The 21,138-nt window shown below is 50.9% G+C and overlaps 1 protein-coding gene across 9 annotated transcripts in view; it reads left to right on the top strand.

Annotated features, from left to right (window-relative positions):
* TSPAN18 (tetraspanin 18) overlaps positions 1 to 21,138 on the top strand; it is a 171,660-nt gene that overhangs the window by 102,954 nt on the left and 47,568 nt on the right. For all 9 annotated transcript variants that reach the window (XM_074372132.1, XM_074372133.1, XM_074372134.1 and 6 more), the window contains one exon: positions 10,111 to 10,251. The gene's annotated coding sequence lies outside the window, so the exon portion shown is untranslated. The remainder of the gene's footprint in view (positions 1 to 10,110; positions 10,252 to 21,138) is intronic.

Below are 21,138 nucleotides of genomic sequence, written 5' to 3'. Positions count from 1 at the left end.
TGTGACACCTGACAGACCCAAGTGTGAAGCCCCTTTCTACCACTTACTAGAACCATCGACCTCCCTGGGTCTACGTTTAGTGACTCCTCCTGCATAGGGTCCACAGGAAGACACATCTGATGCCACGTGGACAGCAGCTCCAACGGGCTTGGCGCACAGTAGGCCCTCAGCACCTGTTGGGTGGGTTGAGGGTGGGTTCCTGCTCTTACCGTCTGCGTGGAGACCATCCCAGGATGGGTCGCTCCTGCCTGGCCTGGCCCAGCCCGTGAGCACACTTTCTTCCCCACAGACAGGAGACGGACCAATGATCTCTAATAACCCCTGTCCAAGGCAGGAGAAGGCCATTGTTCTTGGCTCCCTTCCTCCAGGAATGAGAAACACAGCCAGAGCCTTAGCGCTGGGGTCAGCCAAGGCCTGGGATTTCCCCAGAGGTGTATGTCCCCAAATAACTGATTTATTCTCATTGTTATTTGCAAGTGATACATGGATAAATTTCCCTTATTTAAAAAAAGACACATTTCAGGGGGAGGTTGGAAGCCCTAATGCCAGGCTCCGTTCTCCATGGCTCTGAGGAGTGGCCACTGTTTCTCAAAAAGACTGATGTCAAGTCCAGAGCCATGTCTGCGTGTGACTGAGGTGTAGTCAGGAAAGCCCTTCTTCAGGGCTGGTGCTGCCAGGGGTCTGGGAGGAACCCACACCATCCCAGTGAGGACCAGCCACTTCCCAGGGTCCCTGCCGGCCTGAAGATGGCACAAAGAGATGAGGGAGCCACCGCCAGGGTTCCCTCAGATGTGGATGGAGCTATAACTGCAATACTGAAAATAGCTTCCACTTACTGAGGCTTACGTGGCCTAGACACTGTGCTGGGCAATCTCCTTGTGTCTTCTCATTTGACTCTGTGAATGAGAAGTGTCCTTGATCCCATTTTACAGGTAAGGAAACTGAGGCTCAAAGGGGTTCACATAAGGTGTCCAAAGTCTCATAATGAATGTTGGGTCCAGCGTTCGAATTCAGCCTCAGCTGCCAATGAGGCTGCAGGATTCTTGTTTCCGTTGGTACCTGGCTGACTTTCTCCCAGGTACAGGGCATCGCCTCCGGGGACTCAGGCTCTTCAGCCTCCCCCTCACCTCACATTCACCCATCTGTGGGGACCTCGCCCCTTCCTTTGACTTGAGCATTGAAGATCACTGAATACTTCTGTCTCATTCGTAGAGGAGAAAGTAGATGCCCAGAGAGGGCACGTGACCTGCCCAGGGCACACAGCAAAGCTGTCTCAAAGTTGTGACTAGAGCAAAAGTTTCTGCCTCGTGGTCAGCATTCTTGATCTTTTGACCTTATTGCTTTAATCCAACATCAGACTTTGCCGCGTGTGTGTGCGCGCGCGTGTGTGAGTGAAGAGCCGGAACGTACTGGGGGAGGGGGTGTGGGGGGCCCGTGGGAAAGGAAGGAAACATCTCTGCTTGGTCACCTTCTTCACATACAGCCTCAGTGTGGGCCAGCGGAGAGCCTAGCGGGCTCTGAATGAAAACAGCTACATCCCGGTTTTGCACACCCCTCCCTACCTACCTGGAGCATCGTGCTTTGGGTTTGTCATCTGGGTTAGTCCCGCATCCGCTGTCCACCTAGAGGCCGGTGGCTGGAGCACTTGCCCTGTGGCCTTGCCCTGTGGCTGAGCAGGGAGCTTTATGTAAATCCCAGGCAAGAGAGGTAGATCCAATGTCTCCTGGAAACAGTTCCATCAGCTTCCCGGGAGGGGGCTTCAGAGCTGCGAAGACCAAGACTGGAACATCAGACGAAGAAGGAAAACCCAGGACCTGAAGTGGCCCCCATCACCTCCTCTGTGAATTTCCTTTGACTCTCCATTCACCCAAGCTCTGCCTCGGCACCCTTGACCCCCCACCTCCCTCCTCTCCTCTTTCCCGCCTCTGCCAGAACGCCCCCTGCTGGCTGCTCCCTCCACCTGTCATGCACCTGGAGGCCCCTGCGCCATTGCCTTGGCTGTGCCCTCTGCTTGGAATGCCTTTCCTCACTTCCTTCTTCTCTTTGGACTTGAGCCTACTCACCCAGGAGCTATCTCCCGCATCTGCAACAGTGCTGTTATCCATTCATCTAGTGCCTGGGAGTGACAGGCAATTTGAGGTTTTGGTGAGGACGGGGGGTGGGCAACAGCAGCTAGTGGTTTAGAACATTCTCGAGCCTCTGCCCTCTCCCAGCTACTTGTGAACTGCATCTTCCACTTGGCGTCACTGCAAAGACAGGGAGTCCCTCTGCCCTCGCGCGGTGATAACATAGAGATTTATACAGTAGGCACTTAGTGAGTGTTTGCTGAATGAATAAACGAATGACAAACACATATCACTTTATTGCCTTCTGTTTTGATGTTTCTGCAGGGACTTCTTCACCCACTGGTCTAGTACTGTATACCATATTCTGCTTTAGACATTTGAGTTTCTATGTTCCCAAGGTTTATTATCCTTATTAATAATAATAACAAAATAGCTAACACTGATCTGACTCTTTCTGCCTGCCAGGCACTGATCAAAGTGTGTGTTCCATCCTCACAACAACGCTTTCAGTAAGAGCTGTGATTAGCCCCATTTTATAACTAAGAACTGAGGCTCAGAGAAGTTGAGGGATTTTCCCAAAGTCACACACTTAGTCAGAGGTAAAGGCAGGTCTTTAACACTAGCGGTCTGACGCCAGAGCCCAATATTTTATGATTATCGAGTAAATGAATGACTCTCAGTGTTTGCTATTTTTGTAACTGAACGAGCTGAGTCACACTCAGAAGTAGCTACAGTGGCCTCACTTGTGCAGAGAGAGCATGTGGAGAGAGAGCGTGTGCACACCATGTACACACACATACCCATGTTCACCCCCCTTGACTCTCTCGAACACGTGCTATCTGTGCTGGAGTTTGTCAGCATGTCCCTTAAGCTCACCTATCAAGCAGACCACACACTGGCCTCTGCACTTTATAAAGCCTCTTTGCTCAGCTGGACCTGTGGCTTCTGTGCCCTGAAAGATGGATTGTATTTAAATACAGATGGTTTGGGGAAGATTTTTGCCAGCAGAGGGGGTGGGAAACAAGCTGGTCTGGAAATGAACAGTAAGGGACAGACCCCGAGTTCCAGAATAAACCCCAAGTCCATGGAGATATGCAGGCTTGTAAAATGCTCTCGGACATCCCAGCTTGGTGAGAGTGGATGCCTCTAAAATCTCTAAAAGCCTCTTGCCTCTAAAAGCAAGACACTCATTCATTCATTCATCAAAAACTTAGGGAATCTGGGGCATTAGTGATCTTCTAGTAGAGGGAGGTGGACCTTGCTGCATAGGCAATTGTGAGCTACAGAAGGCTGTTGATCAGGAGAGTGCCATGGTCCAAGCTCTGCTCCCTGAAGATCTGTCTCCCTGCCCAGGGGAGGATGGAATGGCGGTGGGTGGAGGGGGGCACAGCAGGGAGATTGTGTGGAGGCTAATGACTGTGGACCAGGTGAGAGAGGATGAAGGCTTGGATTAAAGAAGAGGAGCCCATGGAAGTGGCAGGTAGAGGGGAAGGGGCAATGCGGGGAGATGGTTCCAGGTAGATGGGACTGAGCACTCTATCTGAGGGATAGGGAGTGGAATCCAAAAACCTGAACGTTTGGAAGATTCTGTGATTGGGAGGATAATAGTAATAGTTATAACAGGTGTTACTGGAGACTTACTCTGTGTCAGACACTGTGCTAAGTGCTTTATGTTTTCTATCACATCTAATACTCACAAGAAACCCCTGAGATAAATACTGTTATCACCTCCATCTTGCACTTGGGGAAACTGAGGCACAGGTAGCTTGGCGTAGATCACACAACCAGAAACTGGCAGAACTAGGATTCAAGTCCAGCCAGCTGCCTGCAGAGCTTCCCCAGGTAACCCCTGCCCGACAGGAGGCTGGCTGCACTTCTGGAAAGGACATGCCTTTCCAAGCTGGGGAGCTGAGAGGCGAGGCCCAGGGTGATTTAGAGTCACATTAAACTGATGTGAGTGCAGACTGGACACCTTGGGGAGGAGGCCGGCAGCCTGCCTGGGCTCCCGGTTCTGTGCAGTGGGGACATCAGTTCAGAAAATTAATGAGAGGGCAGGGGAGGGAGAAAAGGAAGGAAAGGAAAAAAAAGAAAAATTGCTGACCATTATACCTGTCCTTTGGCAAGGCCGGGTAATTAGCAAACCCTTGGTGATAAAATACTTCGTTTCGGTGTAATTGCAAAGTAATTATGTGCTATGGGTTGTGTATTAATCGTGTTGATTAATAACACTCAGGTAGTAATTAAACATCTGCTTCATAATCGAGTGTGGGCTGAAGCTTAACGTACACGCACGCATCACGCATGTGTGCCTGAGCCACACGCAAAGCTCCTTAGTCCCTGTGGTGTCATACACGTGTGTGTGTGTGTGTGTGTGTGTGTGTGTGTGTGTGTGAGAGAGAGAGAGAGAGAGAGAGGCAGAGCTGGCTGAGTTAAGACACCCCTCCCTTCCCTAATATACAATGAGGCCCTTGTGCCCCCGGCCTCCCCTGGAACAGGGGAAGGAACTGACCTGGGTCTGGGCTGTACCTCACTGCAGCCCCTCTGGGAACAGAACCCTGGGCCCCCCAGTGTGGGTTTTCTTCCCGGCTGAGCTGCCTGGAGAGCAGTGTGGGCAGAGGAGCTCCAGGGTTCCATATGTGGCAGTGTGCTAGAATGTCTTAGAACTCACTTTGCTGTCAGTGTTAGACTGTTTGGCTTTGAGGGTCCCTTCCTGAGCAGATGACTTTTCCCCAGAGCTGGGAGAAAGCTCTTGTTGTAGGAGCCACGGGGGCTAAGGCCCAGGTAACACCCCTGCCCACCCATGGGGATTAGACTTAATGATCTGATGATCCCTGATGCTGCAAGGACCACAGCAAAACGCTGACCTGGGGACCAGGAGCCCCGATCTAGCTTGGATCCTTCCCCCACTTGCTGTGTGATCTTAGGCAACAACTCCTTCTCTGTCTCTTGGGTTCCATGTCTATAAAACGAAGAAAACTGAGCTTATGGGTCTCCAAGGGCCTTTCCAGATCTGCTGTACTCAGATTCTAATTTGGTTTGTACTAATTAGGAATCAGAGACAATTTAAATTCAATACATATGATCCTTAGTGAGTAAACAATTGGAAATAATTCCTTCCTTTATGACTTCTCAAAGGCTCACTCATAAGCAATGAGAACCCAAGCTAAAATCAATAGCTTTTATTTTTCAGACAGAGAAATTGCAGATTCCTTGAGCTGCTGGGCATTGTAATTCATTCTTGTATTTTAAAATTTTATGTTTATGTTTATGGACTGCCATTAGGTAATATGGATCCATCCTGAAGGTTGATTTTTTTCATTAACTTAACTCATTTTACTTATTAGTTCACATTTATAGCTTGGTTTTAATAAGCACACAGCACAAAAGTCATAAAACAGCCCTTTTCTTTAGCAATATTTTAAAATCAAGACTCTTCTCTGAGTCATCCCACGTTTATTTGCTCATAACTTGCTTCTCCTGTGATTGGAGCGAGCACTGCCAATTCCAGTCACTCTTTTGACCTCAGACTTCAGTGTCCTCATTTGTAACAGGGGAAGGTCACCACTAATTGATAAAAGCAATAAATGCTTACATTTTAGAAAGCAAGCATCCACCAATCGCTTACTGTGTTCAGAGTGCTTCCTCGTGTGTTATCTGGTTGAATCCCACATCTCTATGAAGTGGCTTTTTTTCACTTTACAGGGGAGGAAACTGATGCCCAGAGAGGAAAAATGACATGCTTGAGAGCACACTGTGACAGTGGCAGAGCTGGGATACAAACCCTGTATGCTTAAATCCATCATCATCTTTCCTTCCACATCTGGGTCACCTCCCCACAACCTGCCAATTTCAATACTGTCCTTCCTACTCTACTGACCCCTCCACCATCCTTTTATTCATCACAGCCCCACAGTCCCTGCCCATCCTCTTTCCACCTTTTCATCATCTGTATCCACTTGCCTGGGCTTCTTGCTGCTTTTCAACCACCTGAAACACACCTCTGCTCTATGACCTTCAGTAGCTCCCCATTGCCTATGCCTCATCATCGTTGGCCTGGCATTCAAGGACCTTAACCATCCAACCCCTTCCTGTTTCATTTCTCATTCTGCTCCTACAGGCAGCCTTGCTTCCTGGTCCTGAATACTTACCTCACACTTGGGCACCTCCGTGTCTTTGTTCCCCCTGGTCCCTTTGCCCACAGTGCCCTCTGCTCATCTCTGCACATTCAAATCTGCCTCCTCCTCCTGGAAGCCTTCCCTGGGGGTGAAGAAAGAAGGGGCGTCTCCCTTCTTTAAACTGAGAACAAGGTGATAAGCCCTCCTAAGCCACCTTGAACTATGGGGACAAGAGCATTGTCACTCTTCCCCGCATAGTTGTTGCCTCACTCATCCCTGGCACCCCTGGAGTCCTGGTACACAGCAGCTGTTCAATGAGTACTCACCAAATGAATGAATGCTCCTGTTCCTTGAGGTCTCCAGGAAATAGAACTCCTGTGTCTTCTCTGTGGCATCGTAGCCAGCCCAGTGCAAACTTGGGGAGAGAGTTTGTCCAAATTCTATCAACTTCCAACAGCCCTGCCTCCCTCCATTCCCACATGCTTCCTTCTGTCTTCCTAGGATGATCACATTCCTTCTTGGTCAGTGACTGGAACATGAAATCATCTTCCTCTCTCCTCCCATCAAAACTTACTTGTCCTGGGTCCTAATTACTCAGCCTACTGCTTACTGCTGTGTGAATGGCCTTCGCATTTCTGGCAAATGAAATCCATCTATGATGTTAATAGTGAATCATGATGAAGAAAATTAGACACTGAGGGCTGAGCACCACTCTGCATCTGAACTTAAGGGTCCTTGGCTTTCTAGATGGAGAAACTGAGGCCCAGGGGAGGGGCAAGGGGGACTTACATAAAGGTGTTGGCTAGATTCCCAGCCAAGGCTCTCGAGGGAACTCCCTACACTTCCTCGGTTATCTTGGCCACTGGGATTACAACCACAGCCCTGTCTGTGGGCACAGCACTTTATAGTTTGCATGTCTTTTCTCTTAAGTAGTCATCTCAGCAGCTCTGCGAGGGTTCACTGAGGCTCAGAGAGGTGGATTGCATTCCCTAATCACACAGCCAGTGGCTAGTGGCAGAGCCAGTGCTGGAAGACAGGTCTGGCTAGTCCTCAGTGGGTGCAAGGGACACTCGCCCACTGGCTTCCCTGTCTGCTGGCAGCAGCCCCGTCTGTATGCCTGGCTCGATCTTCAGGATCTGCATGTAGCCCTAGGGATTGTGGAGGAGACTGAGCTGAGGGAGAGGCCAAGGGCAGGACATGCTTCTCTCCTGAGCGGCAGTGAGGGGAGTATGGGAGCCAGGAACAAGCGATGTAGGTCAGGACCAGGAGGCAGTACCCGTGAGCACAGGCCCAGCTCACAGCCCACAGACCAGGGCATCCTAGGCTGCCATGGGATGGCCAGCACCTTCTGCCTGCCCGATCCCCAGCCTCATCATCGGCTCCTCAGCCACACCCTCCCCACCCAGCATCCCCACAGGGCAGCAGCTTCATTCAGCAATGACCCACTCACATTTACAAGTACACAGACTGACACGGGAAACTCCCCTACCCCTCCCACACAGACATGATGTTGCCCACCCTCACATAGCACTCGAGCTCATTTACATGTATTTATAACACAAACACTGCTGAATTTCTCCAGTTCATCTTTAAAGAGCCTAGATGGCGGCACCCCATAACCATCTATGGGCTCAGGTGTACATCAGAAGTTAGTAAACGGACCATACTTCAATTAAAAAACCCAAAACTATGGGGCTCAAATCCAATCTGTGCTATTTAACAACCATGCATCTCCCAAGTTATTTAACCTCTCTGAGCCTCAGTTTCTCATCAATAAAATGGGAACGTGTATGGAAAGCACTGACCACAGGACTCTTCTGTCTCATTTCCCACTCTGCCCTGACAGACAGCCTTGGCTCCAAGTCCCCACTCTGGTCTCCACACACGCATATCGGGCACCTCCTCCAGGAAGCCTTATGTGCTTGCAGGTGTCAACAGTGCCAGCGTCATAAGGACATTAGAAGAGGAGGAGCCTTACACTGGCATCTCTGCCTGTGAGCTGGGAGGTTTAGAGCTGACCCTGAGAAATGGTAGGGATCAATGATGTATCTGACACCCCCTTTCACAGATGGAGAAACTAAGGCCCCCCCAAAGGGAGGATGTGCCAGAGTGCCCATAGCAAGTTAGTGCAGCATTGGGACTGGAACCCAGGATTCCTGCCTGCGGATCCCTGAGGTCCCCTGCTGCCACCTCCTCCTGGGAGAGGACTCCCCACTCCCATGGCTGTTAAATGGGTGGGTGGTCTGCTTCTCTCAGCAGGTTTGAGGGAGTGTGGGCTGGGGTGGAAATGAAAGATGGAGGCTGGGGGGTCCCTCAGATGAGCCTCCATTGGGCTGTGTGTGGGGAGGAGGCCCAGAGGGGCCAAGACACATACATCATCTGGATAGGGGCCACAGCAGGGACCACCGGCGGCCACATCTCACAGCATGCTGCTAAAACAGTCTCCGTTGTCACCTCTTTCCTGCAGCCATTTGTTTATTTCTTGATCATACCCTTATTGGAAAAAGCCGAGAATGCCACCCCTCCTGGGGAATTCGCCCCGCACCCTCCACCCTTCCACAGTTCTTCTGTGCTGGCTGCCGTCTGGTGACATTAGCTCACCAGCTTGCAGAGTGCTAATGACATTTGCATTTTGCTGGCTGGTGAAAAGTGGGCTGGGGTGTAGCGATCAATCCCGTGGGCAGGTGGGGGTTGCAGCCAGGAGGGAGCAGCAGGTATGCTGGGGACCGACGCTAGTCTATGAAGGCAGAGACAAGGATGGAAGGTGGGAACAGAGGGAACGAATCACTGGTGGAATTGAGAGATTTTTGTCCAAAATCTTGCCAAGGACACAAAGCAACTCCCAGTCCAGTGCTCCACCCACACACCCACCGCCCCCCGCAATGCACATAATCCCTCCTCTGTGTCGCCTCCCTAACATTTATTGAGTGATTGCTATGAGCCAAATGCTCTCTGCTGTGGCTTCACAGACTTATGAAAGTCATTTTCACTCCCTGCAGTCCTCAAAGAGAGATGCTATTATTAGTCCTGTTTTACAGAAGAGGAGACTGATGCTCCGAGAGGACACCTGACTTCCCCAGGGTCCCAACCCCAGAAAGAGGTTGCCCCAGCCATGTGGATGAGTCCACTAGCCTCCAAGCCTATGCTCCCAACCACAGTGGACACTGCTTCCTGCACCTTGTCTGGGCTTGAACACAGCCCAGAAGCAATTCTCTGCTCTGACTTGTGACCAGTGTCCAGCTGTCAGGCAGGCAGCAGGCTCCCACCCTGTGCCCAGGCTGCTCCAGGGATACCAGTCTGACAACGACAAAGGAGGGTGCAGCCCTGGAGAGAGCAAGCAGCCATGAGTCAGGAGAGACCAGGCTTTAGACCTCACTCTGCCACCAACTTGCTCTGTGACTTTAGGCAAGTCGCTGCCCCTCTCTGGGTATTGGTCTCCTCATTAGTTAATGAGGCCACTGGTCTGGCTGGATGGAGCCTCCCAGGAATGCATTTTCACATGAAGAAGAATCTCTCCACCTGTGCGCATGAACTCAGAGTTTCCTCCCCCCACTTAGACGTATAAAATTATGTTTCACAGCAGAGCAAATCAGGAAACATTTGTCAAGCCTCCCTCTATGCAAAGGGCACCATGCTAAACACAGTGGGCATGACACTTAAGTATTTTTATTCAGGACGTACACACAGGCATATGCATATCTTTGTGTCTTGGAATTGTTTGCAGGCAAGTTCAGCTGGGACCTTAATGATGGCTCCCCAATCCTGATGTATGACCCCAGGTTACTGCCATCTGCTCATCACATGGTCTCCTCAGGGGCCCCAAGCGCATTTCAGACAAAAAGAAGAGACCTCGGGCAGTGTGAGCTGATGGGTTCCCCACCCCTGACCCCCGCTAGGCAGTCACGGCTGGTTCTGCTTGTCTCTGACAGGTGGGCATCTCCTGGACAGCCCTAAGCTTGCAGCGGCCAGACATTCTGACACTGTCATCAAAGCAGCGTGAACCCTTTGAATCTGAACTTCTAAAAAGTGGACACAATCTTTTTCCAGACTTCTCAACGCCGGCTACCCAGGTAAGGGAGTTCAGGCTGTTCAGTGCGGGCTTTTGTGCAGCTTTTGCTGCTGTGGTGGTTGTTGCTAATCGCAACTGTCAGCAGGGCACTCCGCTGTTCTCTGTCACAGGGTCCTGGTTGTTCCCTTCATTAGCAGGAGAGCCCAGTGGTTAAGGCTCTAAAGTCCAGCAGACCTGGGTTCAGATCCTGAACCACCAACTACTAGCTGTGTGACTTTGGGCAGGTGCCTCAACCTTTCTGTGGCTCAGCTTCCTCATTGGTCAAATGAGGAAGCAACAGCACCCACCTCCTGGGTTTGTAGTGATGATAAAATGAGGTAACATGTGAAAAGGGCTCAGAACAGGACACGTAGTAAGTTCAGGAAGCAATAAGCATTAGCTGATACTAGTAGTATTCCTGCACTTGTGAAAATCCGTAATTAATTCATCTTGACGTTCTGTCTCCTGCACTAGAATGCGGACTCCGGAGGACAGGGGTTTGTCTGTCTTATCCTTGGTTGAACCCCCAGATCCCAGCAGAGTACACAGTCATTATTTGTTGAATGAATGAATGAATAAGTGAGTGAAGATGTTTTACGTATATTATGCAGAATTCTCAGGACAATCCTTGAAGCTTCTTGCATTTGTCAGGATAATGATTTGGTTGTGTGTAACAAAAATGCAAAATAATGTTCTTTAATTTAATTTTTTGGGGGGGATAATTAGGTTTCTTTCTTTCTTTATTTAATGGAGGTAGTGGGGATTGAACCCAGGAACTTGTGCACGCCATAGCACCCTGAGCTATAACCTTCCCCTAAAAATAATGTTCCTTAAACAAGAGACAGGTTGGTTTGTCTCTAAGGAAACTTCTGAGCTCAGGGGAGTCTTTGACACAAATATATTAGGGGCCCAGGTTCCTTTTGTCCTGTGGCTCTCTGACCGTTACTTGTCTCCATCATCCATGGTGGCCCATGACAGTTTCTCCATTCTGGTCAGTAAGAATGGGGAAATAAGAAAAGGAGAGTGTGTGCACATCACTTTCTGTCATGTCCCATTGGCCAGGATGTAGTCATGTGGCACACCTAGCTGCAAGGGAGGCTGGGAGTTAGAGTGTTTATTCTGGGAGGCCATCTGCCTTGCCAGATAAGAGAATACCCCTTTTTTTAATCCTCCCTCCCTTCTTCTCCACCCCCAGCAACCAGTGATCTTTTCACTGTCTCCTTTCTTTTTTGCCTCTTCCAGAATATCATATAATCGGAATCATATAGTAGGTAGCCTTTTCAGACTGGCTGCTTTCACTTTGTAATAACGCATATGTGATATACGTTCCTTCATGTCTTTCCATGACTTGATGGCTCATTCCTTTTTTATTGCTAAATAATATTCCATTAGATGTACCACAGTTTGTTTATCCATTCATCTATTGAAGGAAATCTTGGTTATTTCCAGTTTAGGGTGATTATGAATAAAACTGCTATAAACATTCATGTGCAGGTTTTTGTATGGACACAAGTTTTCAATCAGTTGGGTAAATATTTAGGAGCATGACTGCTGAAATATATGGTAAGAGTATATTTAGCTTTGTAGGGAACTGCCAAGCTATCTTCCAGAGCGGCTGTATCATTTTGCAACCCCACCAGCAATGAGTGAGAGTTCTTTTTGCACCATCTCCTCGCCACCAATTGATGCTGTCAGCTTTGTAGATTTTTGTCCTTCTGTCAGGTGTATAGTGATATGATCTCCACTTTAAAGTTGAAGATCTTGAGATTTAGAGGGAACAATTTGCCCAAGATGATAGAGCAGGTAAGAGATCCAGAAACTTTCCCCACCTGCTTGACAGCTGAGCCCAAGCCTATCCTGCCACACCCCACAGCCTCTGCCCACAGCAGGTCTCTCTGAGACCATGGACCAAAGCCGTGGGGTGACTCTTCCCACCCCAAGCTCAGAAGTGGCTGGATTCCAGGGCCCTCATTCACTGTGTAGTATCTGTCTCTCCCAGTAGAACTGAAGTTCAAAGAGCCCAGGTTGGAGAGGTCGCACTAGATTAGCCAAAACACAACCCTAGGAGGGACTAGACACCTGGGATGGCTGGGGTACAGGTGAGCCCTGCAGGCTGCTGATCTGTGCCCAGTCCTTGGATCTAAGGGGAAGGCTGGAGCTGCTGCCCAGGTCAGCAAAAACCAATGACAGGCCTGACATGAAGGTTGGCTGCAGGGGAGACAGGGTGGGGCTGGTAGGGGTGGGTTGGGGTGATGAGAGGCCAGGCAAAGGCTGAACAGAGGTCAGAGTTTGCATCAATTTGGAGCCAACACCAAACTCAACCTGATTAAGCAAGAAAACAGGCAATTTATTCATTTTTTTTATTGGTTTCCAATAGAGTAGCAATGTGGGGCCTGTTTACTGGTGTCCAAGACTCAAATGATGCCCATGTCTGTGCCTTCTGCTACCCTCCTTGTGGGCTTGGGTCCCTGGCAGACACTCTACATGTGGTTCCAGACTGACATCCTGCTCGTCACAAAGCCAGTAGAAGGAAAGCTTCTTTTTCCCAGGAGTTCTTACAAAACTACTAGAGTTGAATCTTATTGGCTGCTCTTGGGTCACATGACCATCTCTGACCAATCACTGAAACCAGAAAGAGAGAGTATGCTGATTGGCCAGACTAGGTCAGTGCTGAGTGTCTGTGGTTGGGGGTGGGGGGGTGTTACGAGTGGGAGGAGTCAGCCTGAGTGTGTGAGAGGGCTGGTACCCCAAAGGGAAAACCCAGGTGCTATTTTCAGAAGAAGGAATGCCAAGCAGACCAAACAACAGGTGCTCCCTGCTGGTGCCATGGCAGGGGGTGGGTGGGTGAGCGAGCAGGAGGGCTGATTTGTCCTAAATGTGTCCTTGCTGTGGCTCACAGTACAGGGCTAGCTGCTCTCTTACAGGTATGCCTTGGTTTCAGTGGCTCTTGTATCTGAAAGCCTGATTTGCATACACGTGTGCATGCTCACACACACACAATGTATCTACAGATGGTGCTTCACTTTCTTAAAGGATCGCCCCAGAAGATCCTTCACATACTGAGTCCTTGTGCTCCCTAGAGGCCACCCCACTGTTTCAGCCACCCCACATCTGGCCACTTTGGATTGCCCTCCATTCGCTGGGAGGGCCTTTTGCTTTCTTTCCGCACCCTCAACCCCCGCCCCAGCCCCTCATCACTGGGGAGAGTTTCTTGATCCACTTTAGCATTTATCTACCTAAATGGCCCCTCTGAAGACCCAGCCCATGGTGGTCCAGCCCCGGGCCTCAGCCCTCCTCTCTGCTTCCCGCTTCCTGGCGACTCTCCGAGGGAGGAAGAGGAGAGGAGGCCTTCACTGGTTGAGCAGAAGCCCTGTTCCCGAGGGGCCCCAGGAGTTCCAGGGTTTCCAGACCAGCCTCGATGCCCCAGTTGACGTCCACCATGGAAGCTCTGTTATGCATTTAGGGTGCGGTGTACTATTTCATTCGAAAAAAGATTGCTCTGCAGAAAAAAGATGGGAAACCGCAGTGTGTAATGCTGCCTCCCAGGCAACTGTGGCCGAGTGTTTTTGAAGATCTGGCCTTTGTTGATTTCGGTCAACCACAAACCTCCTGGCCCTGTACCAGCCTCTCTCTCGCCGGTGAATTCTGCAGCTCTGACTCATGGCCCAGACCAGCTCAGCATTCAGCACCACCCTGCCTTATATGGGGTGCTCACTGCTCCTAGGTCAATGCCTATTAATTCATTTCTTCAGCCAATGGTAATTGACTGACTGTGTGGCAGGCCCTGTTTATTTGCTGGGGACTGGGAACAGGCAAAGCTGAAAGGTCCCTGCCCTTGGGGATCCCTGCCTTCTCTGGGAGATCCACTGAGGGCAGGACCCTTCCTCTGGGTGTCTTGTCCCCAACCCCTCATCCAGTATCTCATTCAGTGCCAAACCATAGCTGGAATTGGTGGATGTTTGTCACCTGATTATTTTCCACATTGTTTTTTAAAGCCCCCACTTATGACTGATGCTGCAGAGATGCTAGAATGATTTTGTCCTCACCCTCTAGGACTTAGAGTTTAAGATGCAGCTGGTCATAGGTCCTGGAGAGAGAGGGAAGATCACAGTTAGAGATCTGTCTGCAAAGCCAGTCAGGCATGTACACAAGTCAACAAAAAGAAAAGGCCAACCTCTCTGCTCCCACTCCCTCTCTGTTCATTCAGCAGCACCTCAGAGACCAGCACTGAGAGCCCCTTAAGGGTCTAGCCCCTTAGAAGGGAGACAGACAGGAAAGTCAACCCCTGTCATCCAAGGTACAGAATGGGAGGGTTCGGAGCAGAAATGTAAAGGAAGGCTTGGAGGTTCCAAGACCAGATTGAGAAGTCACTTCAGAGTGGTGATGGTGGTGGGAAATCAGGGAAGGCCATGCATTTGATCTGGGCTTTGAAAACTGGGTAGGATATGGGACAGGTGAGGATGCTGGGCAACCCAGGAGGAAGAAACAGTGGGAGCGAAGGCCTAAATGCTTGGAAGACTGTGCCAGGCAGGAAGTGAGATGAAGGTGGTTAGCTTCCTCCCTGCAGGCCTCCAGGCTTGGCCGGGCAGGCCTGTGACCGTCTTCAGGGCTGCCTTAAATCACAGCCTGGGTTTAGAGTTGAGTGGCCCTTTCACTTTCACTTCTTTCCCTCCATGCCCAGGAGAGGGAGTTTTTTTTTGAGCGGGGGGAGTGGAGGGGCTTTAGAAGAGTTGGGACTTCACAGGGGCCAAGTGTAGTTCATCCTTCCATCTCGAGGTCCTTTGCAGAACTTAGAAATCATGTTCACTTACAGTGTTGCAAGCAGCAGGCCTAGCAGCAGACCCTGGGCTGGAAGTGAGGAGACCTGAGCTCTTGTCCTAGCTGTGCTACTGGTGGCCTCAGCCTCCCTGTCCTAAAGTTTGTTGATCGTGAAATGAGGGATGAAGCCCCTTCCAACTTTAAACTTTTATTCCAAGTCAGACCTTGTTCAGATCCCGGTAGTACTGGTAGTACAGCCTTGGCCCCCTGAGCCTCAGTTTTCACATCTATACATTGGGGGTAATAATACTCCATATCTCACAGGACTGATGTGAAGATTGAATGAATAACTAAATGAGATAATGTGTGTGATGTCACACCGGCCAGAGGGTCCGTGCTTTGTGATAGCACTGATGCTATTGGTGTTATTTTTATTTGTATTTTTAATTTTATAACTCTGTGAGAGGAGTGCTCAATAGAGTCTTTGGTGTATAGGTGCCTGGAGGGCAGCCTAAGGCCTTGTCCCACAAAATCTGGTGACAGGGCTGAGAGTTACACCCCTCCCATCTCCCAGTGGGGGCAGAGCAGCCTTCCTCGAAAATCACATTTAATTCCTTCATCAAACATTTATCTGAGGGGCACATGGGATCCTATTGAACAGGACACCTGAGTTGCCTGCTCTCTGCATTCAAGCTGCACTTGGGGCCGCCTCTGCCCTCCAGCTGGCTCCATGGACACCATTGGCTAAAGGAGCTCCCGGCTAGCCTGACCGCACTCAGGTCTGCAGGCTGGAGCCCCGGGGAGAAATCCCACCCGGCCTCCCATGGCTCCTGGAGCTTTACATAACCCCTCTTTTTCCATCCTGGGGCTAATGGATGAAATGCCAGAGAACCCACCACATTTAGCTGGTCTGGCATTGTCCCTGGACCAATGAGATGGATTGGATGGCCAAGACCAGGCTCAGCATTATGCCAATTAAGGCAACGGAGAGTGGAAGCCTATCAGTGGGCATGTATTACAGAGCTGTGTTGCATTCTTACCATCTGTAATATTTGTTTGGATCTCAAATCACAAAAGGTTTGGGGTCTTTCTGGAGGACGCAAAGTCGGCAAATTGGAAGGTGCTGAGGGATCCAATCTGCCTTGTGTTCACCTGGTCCTTTTCTGGTGACTGAAGGTATCCCGCCCACTCTGGTCCCCAGCATTTAGCACAGAGCCGGGCATGCCAGGGCTTCAGTTAGGGGGTGGTGAATGTTTGGACAGATGGATGGATTATAGTGGATGCACAGTCAGACACGTCTTCCTACCCTCGGCCCAAATTTCCAAAGTGGTTGGTGACACCAGGCTCTGGGTTGGTTTTCCCATGACAATTTCATGTGGGGTCCTGTGCAATCCCAGTGGTTTTCAAGCAGTGGAGTGGACTCAAAGCAAATGGCTCTTGGGCCTGTCAATTTCTTGGTTTCAGTTGCAGGAGGCAGCATGGGGTGTGCCCGGATCTAAGAATGAGAACTTGCTGTCAGACACTGGCAAGTGCAGACCCCAGCTCCAAGGCTGGGTGACCTTGGGCATGTTATTTAGTCTCTATCAAATTCTGTTTTCTCATCTAGAAAATGATAGGACTAATAGCTTCCTACTCATAGGGCTGATGAGCATTAGATTAAATACTGGGTGTTAAAACATGGAGCAGCGCTCTGGGCACGTGGTAAATGCTCAAGAAAGGATGATGATGATGTATTTAATGACCCCTAAAGCTGCTGTTGCACAAACTTCTCTCTTCCCAACAGAGTTTTGCAGACTGCCTTGAATATTTAAGACAAAAATTATTTTTGGAATTTATTATTACAGAAGTAATACATGCTCCTTAAAAATTCAAATGATCTGGAAGGATTTAAAAGCAAATGCTTCCCCACCCCCACCCCAGCCAGCTTCCAGCTTCTTCTTTCTCTGTCCCCAGCAGTATCCTCTTTGAATGTGGAGCTTCCCAAATCTGGAAATTTTCCCCTTCTTTTTACCTCAAGTGTGGGGGGCAGGAATGCAGTCAGGAGGGGACAGTGGCCAGATGACTGTTGCATCGAATTGCCATCTAGGCCAAAAGTGCTGAGGCTGGTGCCCTAGTCATCCCACTGGAGCCGGGGGCAGCCTGTGTGTCCTTGGCTCTGGTATGCTCTGAACCTTGAGGGTCTCCAGTGCTCTGTGTCCTGGAGTCCTGGGGCCATGGCCTGAGATGCCACATTGGGGCCAAGTTTGGAGTAAGAGGCTCGTAGACACCATGTCTGGCCGCGTGGCAGGGTGCTCTCTTCTGTGTCCCAGGGCTCCGTGCAAGCAGGCTTCCATGTTCCTGGCAAGACAATTGCTCGTTCCTGTCCACCCTCTGACTGTTTGCACTTCCATGCCATGTCCTCTGCGCCCACACTCTTTCATGCCTCATCAGGAAGGGGCCAGGGCCTAGCACAGGGCCCAGCCCATCATCAGTGCTAAATGGACTTCGCAGCAGGTTTGAGTTTTATCTCTGAAGACATGCCATCTGCCATTATTTCTCTAGCTCCGACTTGATCCACGGCTGAGCCTCCCCTGCCCGCATGAAGGACATTCAACCCCAGCCATGATGGGAGGGAGGATTCTCACCCTCTCGGATCATGGGGAAGGCTTCGTGGCCTTTCTGTGGCCCAGAACATTTTGGGTGAGACTGCTGGACCTCGGCCTGCACAGGACCCTGCAGATAGCCTCTTTTGCCCGGCCCAGGTTCCAGCAAGGGCGCGTGGGCAGAGGCCATTTCCAAGCCAGCCTGGATACAGTGTGGTTGGTCTTTGGTGGCAACTCCAAGCCATGGGTTTGGGTGTTTAGACTCCCAGCCTTTCTCGGCAACTTAGGGTGGCCCCATCGAAGTCCTATCTCCTCTTGGAGGGCTATTCCAGGAGCAGGACACGTGAGCCTGTAGCTCTTGGATCCCACAAAATCCACTTCTCCTTGCTGATGCTCAGATGCCACCCTCCCTGCCCCCGACCGTCTCCCCAGGCCTATTGTCTCTGCTCCAACTTCCTCCCTCACAGGCTCACACCCCTCCACTGCCATGGGCTCCAGACTTATGCCTCTGAAGACATTCCCAAAACCCAGATGGTGGGCTGTCTTCCTAGGCCCAGAAATCACTGTGCCCAGTCTGAGAAGCCAGCAGCCCCCAAGGCGCAGCCACCATCTTGGGAAAAGGGAAGAGAGTGCCGACAGCAGAGCGGACGAATTGGGAAAGATTGTCCCAGTCCATTCTCCTGCCACCCACATTGGCTACACCAGATGAATCAATACCTTTCATTTATGTGTTTATTAAACACCAACTATAAACCAGATTCTTTCAGAGTCTGGACATAAAACATCATACAAGATCAGCCTCAAAGAGCTTCAGGTCTAACCAGCGGTTCTCAAATGTGGTCCTCAGACCAGCAGCATCAGTGTCGCCTGGGAGCTTGTCAGAAATGCAGATATTCAGGCCACCACCCCAGACCTAATGAATTGGAGACTCAGGGATGAGGTCCGGCAATCGGGGCTTGGACAAGTCTTCCAGGGGATTCTGATGCAAGGTCAAGTTTGAGAACAACAGGCAGGCTGCCGGGATCTAATAAACTGCGATGTGGCCACACATAGCATGGGTGAAGGAGCCCATGCTGGGGAAGGGGGAGGTGCTGGGAAGGCTTGGATTATAAATGACTTAAAGGTAGACAAAGAAATCTGTGTGTGACTTGGGGGAGGGGAGTGGATTCCTGGCAGAGGGATCAGCCCGTGCAAAGTCCCTGGGGCGCAGTAGATCCAAAGCATTCAAGGAGCTACCAGTGGTGCTGCTAGGGTGGAGTGAGAAGAGGGTGTGTGGGGAGGGAAGGCATAATCAATAGGCTTCTTGTGCTCTGAGTTTGGGCTTTTCCTCAGGAGTGCTGGGAGCCATGGAAGGATTTATGCAGAGGAGAGATGGTGGAAGATGGATGGTTGTATAGGGCCCTGGACCACAGCAGGTGACCTGTGGTGGATGGAAAGAAGGAGGCGGGATAGGGCTGGGATACCCTGGGTCTTGGAGGAGCCCTGCCCTGTTGCTAGGATATTCCTTCAGGGAAGCTGAGGTAAGCCATCTTGTCCCTTTCTGTCTCAGGACCTTGAAAAAGTGCTGTAACTCTTACACTGCAATTAGTCTCCGCATTCATGCCCTCCCCCCCAGAGTCTCCAGCTGCTGTTTCTGGGGTAGAGGAGGCCAAAGTGCCGCCCGCATGTGTGGGTTCTAGGTCCGGCCTGGAGGCCCCAGGTTATGTAAGAGCAAACCCAGATTCCCTCTGGGTGTGGAGCAGGGTGGCGCCCCGAGGTGGATGGCGGTGTGGGTCAGAAGGGCCCCTGGCCTCCCCACCTCAGTGCTGGCTTGGGGAGCCCTGTGGAGAGGAGATGGCAGGGGAAGCCCCCAGCCCAGCCCCCTCCCCAGAGGCCTCAGCCTACCTCACTGCCATCCCAGGGCCTGGTGGGCAAATGAAAGGGAGCTGGGGCCTCTCGCCGGCCCAGGGCTCTTGTTTGGGAAGGTGGCCTCTGGTGAGCTCATCCTCTAGGGAGTCCGGGGCTGAGAGGAGGGAACCTCAGCCTGGGATCCTGAGTCCTTCAGGGAGGCAGTAACTGGGGAGAGGGAGGGTGGGGTGCCCCCACGGGGCAGCAGTGGGGCAGGTGTGAGACAGGCCGCTGGCTGGAGGGCCAGACAGGGCCCCTTTTGACCGACTGGGCAGCAGCTTTGTGGGGTGGCTCCTGCTCCCTATGCACCCGCTTCTGGGACTAGTTTAGGCCAAAGCACAGTTGCCTGGACCCCTGTGCTGCCTGCCCTGGCCCGGCCCGTGTGTATTCAAGTATCACGTTGGCCCCAACCAGCAATCAGCCGTGGTGTGTGGCGAGCTGATGGGGTACCAGCCAGGCCCTGCCCACTCGGTCTGCTCCCTCAGTATGGCTCAGGCTTTTCTTTCTACTTGACTCTGAGTCCAGATTTAACTCTCAAGGGAACCGATCAGCAAGAATTTGTGGCCTCACAAACTAACTGGACTGGGAGGGGTTTCAAGGTCACTGGTTTTGACTTCTTGAGAGGTTTCATTAAGCCTCTGCTTACATACTTCTAGCGATAGGGAGCTCACTACTAACCATGAGATCAACTTGCTCTGAAAGTTATTCTGCTTTGCATTGGCCTAGGTTCAAATGTGACTCCTACCATTTACTGTGTGGCCTCAGGCAAGTGACTTAACTTCCAGAGCTCTGGTTTCCTTTCATGTGAAATGGATTCGATAAACCTCTCATTTACAGAAAAGTTTAAATCAGACATCTTTACAACCATGAGCAAATCAGATCTTTCCACAGTGCATAGACCTGGTGCCCATTCAGGGCTTCTCTGCTGGTCTCCAGGTCCCTCGGCCAGTCAGTCACATCACCAGGATAAATGTCCACCCCTCCCTGGCACGTAGTAGGTGCTCAGCACATGATTGGTTGCCTCCTCTCTTCCCTCAAGTGGACCCATCAGTGTCTTAAAGACAAGGCCAGGCCAAGTCCTTGGCCTTTATTCTACTCAGAGACCCTGAACCACAAGATGACCTGAGCTGCAGCCCAGCACTGGTCTCCAGAGTCTTCCAGGGGGGCCAGTCTCCTCGGGCCTCCTCCCATATGCCATCCCCTCCTCCAGCTCCTCACCCTTCTGCAGAATCCCACCAACTCACATCGCCTGGGGTTCACTTCAGGGTTTTAATGAGGTCGGCTGGTGGATCCGTTTCATTTCCTTGCATCTTACAAAATAAAAAAACAAAGGAGTGCTGATGTGAAGCCACAAGTGGAGGAGACTGGAGGTGACCTCGGGCCTTGTGACCTCTGACCTCAGCCTGCCACTGCCATGTTTCCCACAGGGTGCAGGCAACACCCTCAGCCATGCCACTGGCCCCTCTGGACCCGTTTTATTGGTGGCAGTGCTGCTTTGTTTTTGTTTTAACAGCTTTGTAAAGGTATAATTTACGCACCATAAAATTCTCTCACTTTACGGAATTCAGCGATTTGTAGTAAATTTACAAAGTTGTGCAACCATCACTACAATCTAATTTTAGACTATGTCCACCACCCCCTAAAGAAACCTGGTACCTATTTGCCGTCAATTCCTGTTCCCA

The sequence above is a fragment of the Camelus bactrianus genome, chromosome 10 (assembly GCF_048773025.1).
Source record: "Camelus bactrianus isolate YW-2024 breed Bactrian camel chromosome 10, ASM4877302v1, whole genome shotgun sequence".
In the NCBI taxonomy this organism is placed as follows: domain Eukaryota; kingdom Metazoa; phylum Chordata; class Mammalia; order Artiodactyla; family Camelidae; genus Camelus; species Camelus bactrianus.
The sequence above is the reverse complement of the archived record's forward strand: the minus strand, read 5'-3'. Positions and strand labels throughout refer to the sequence as shown.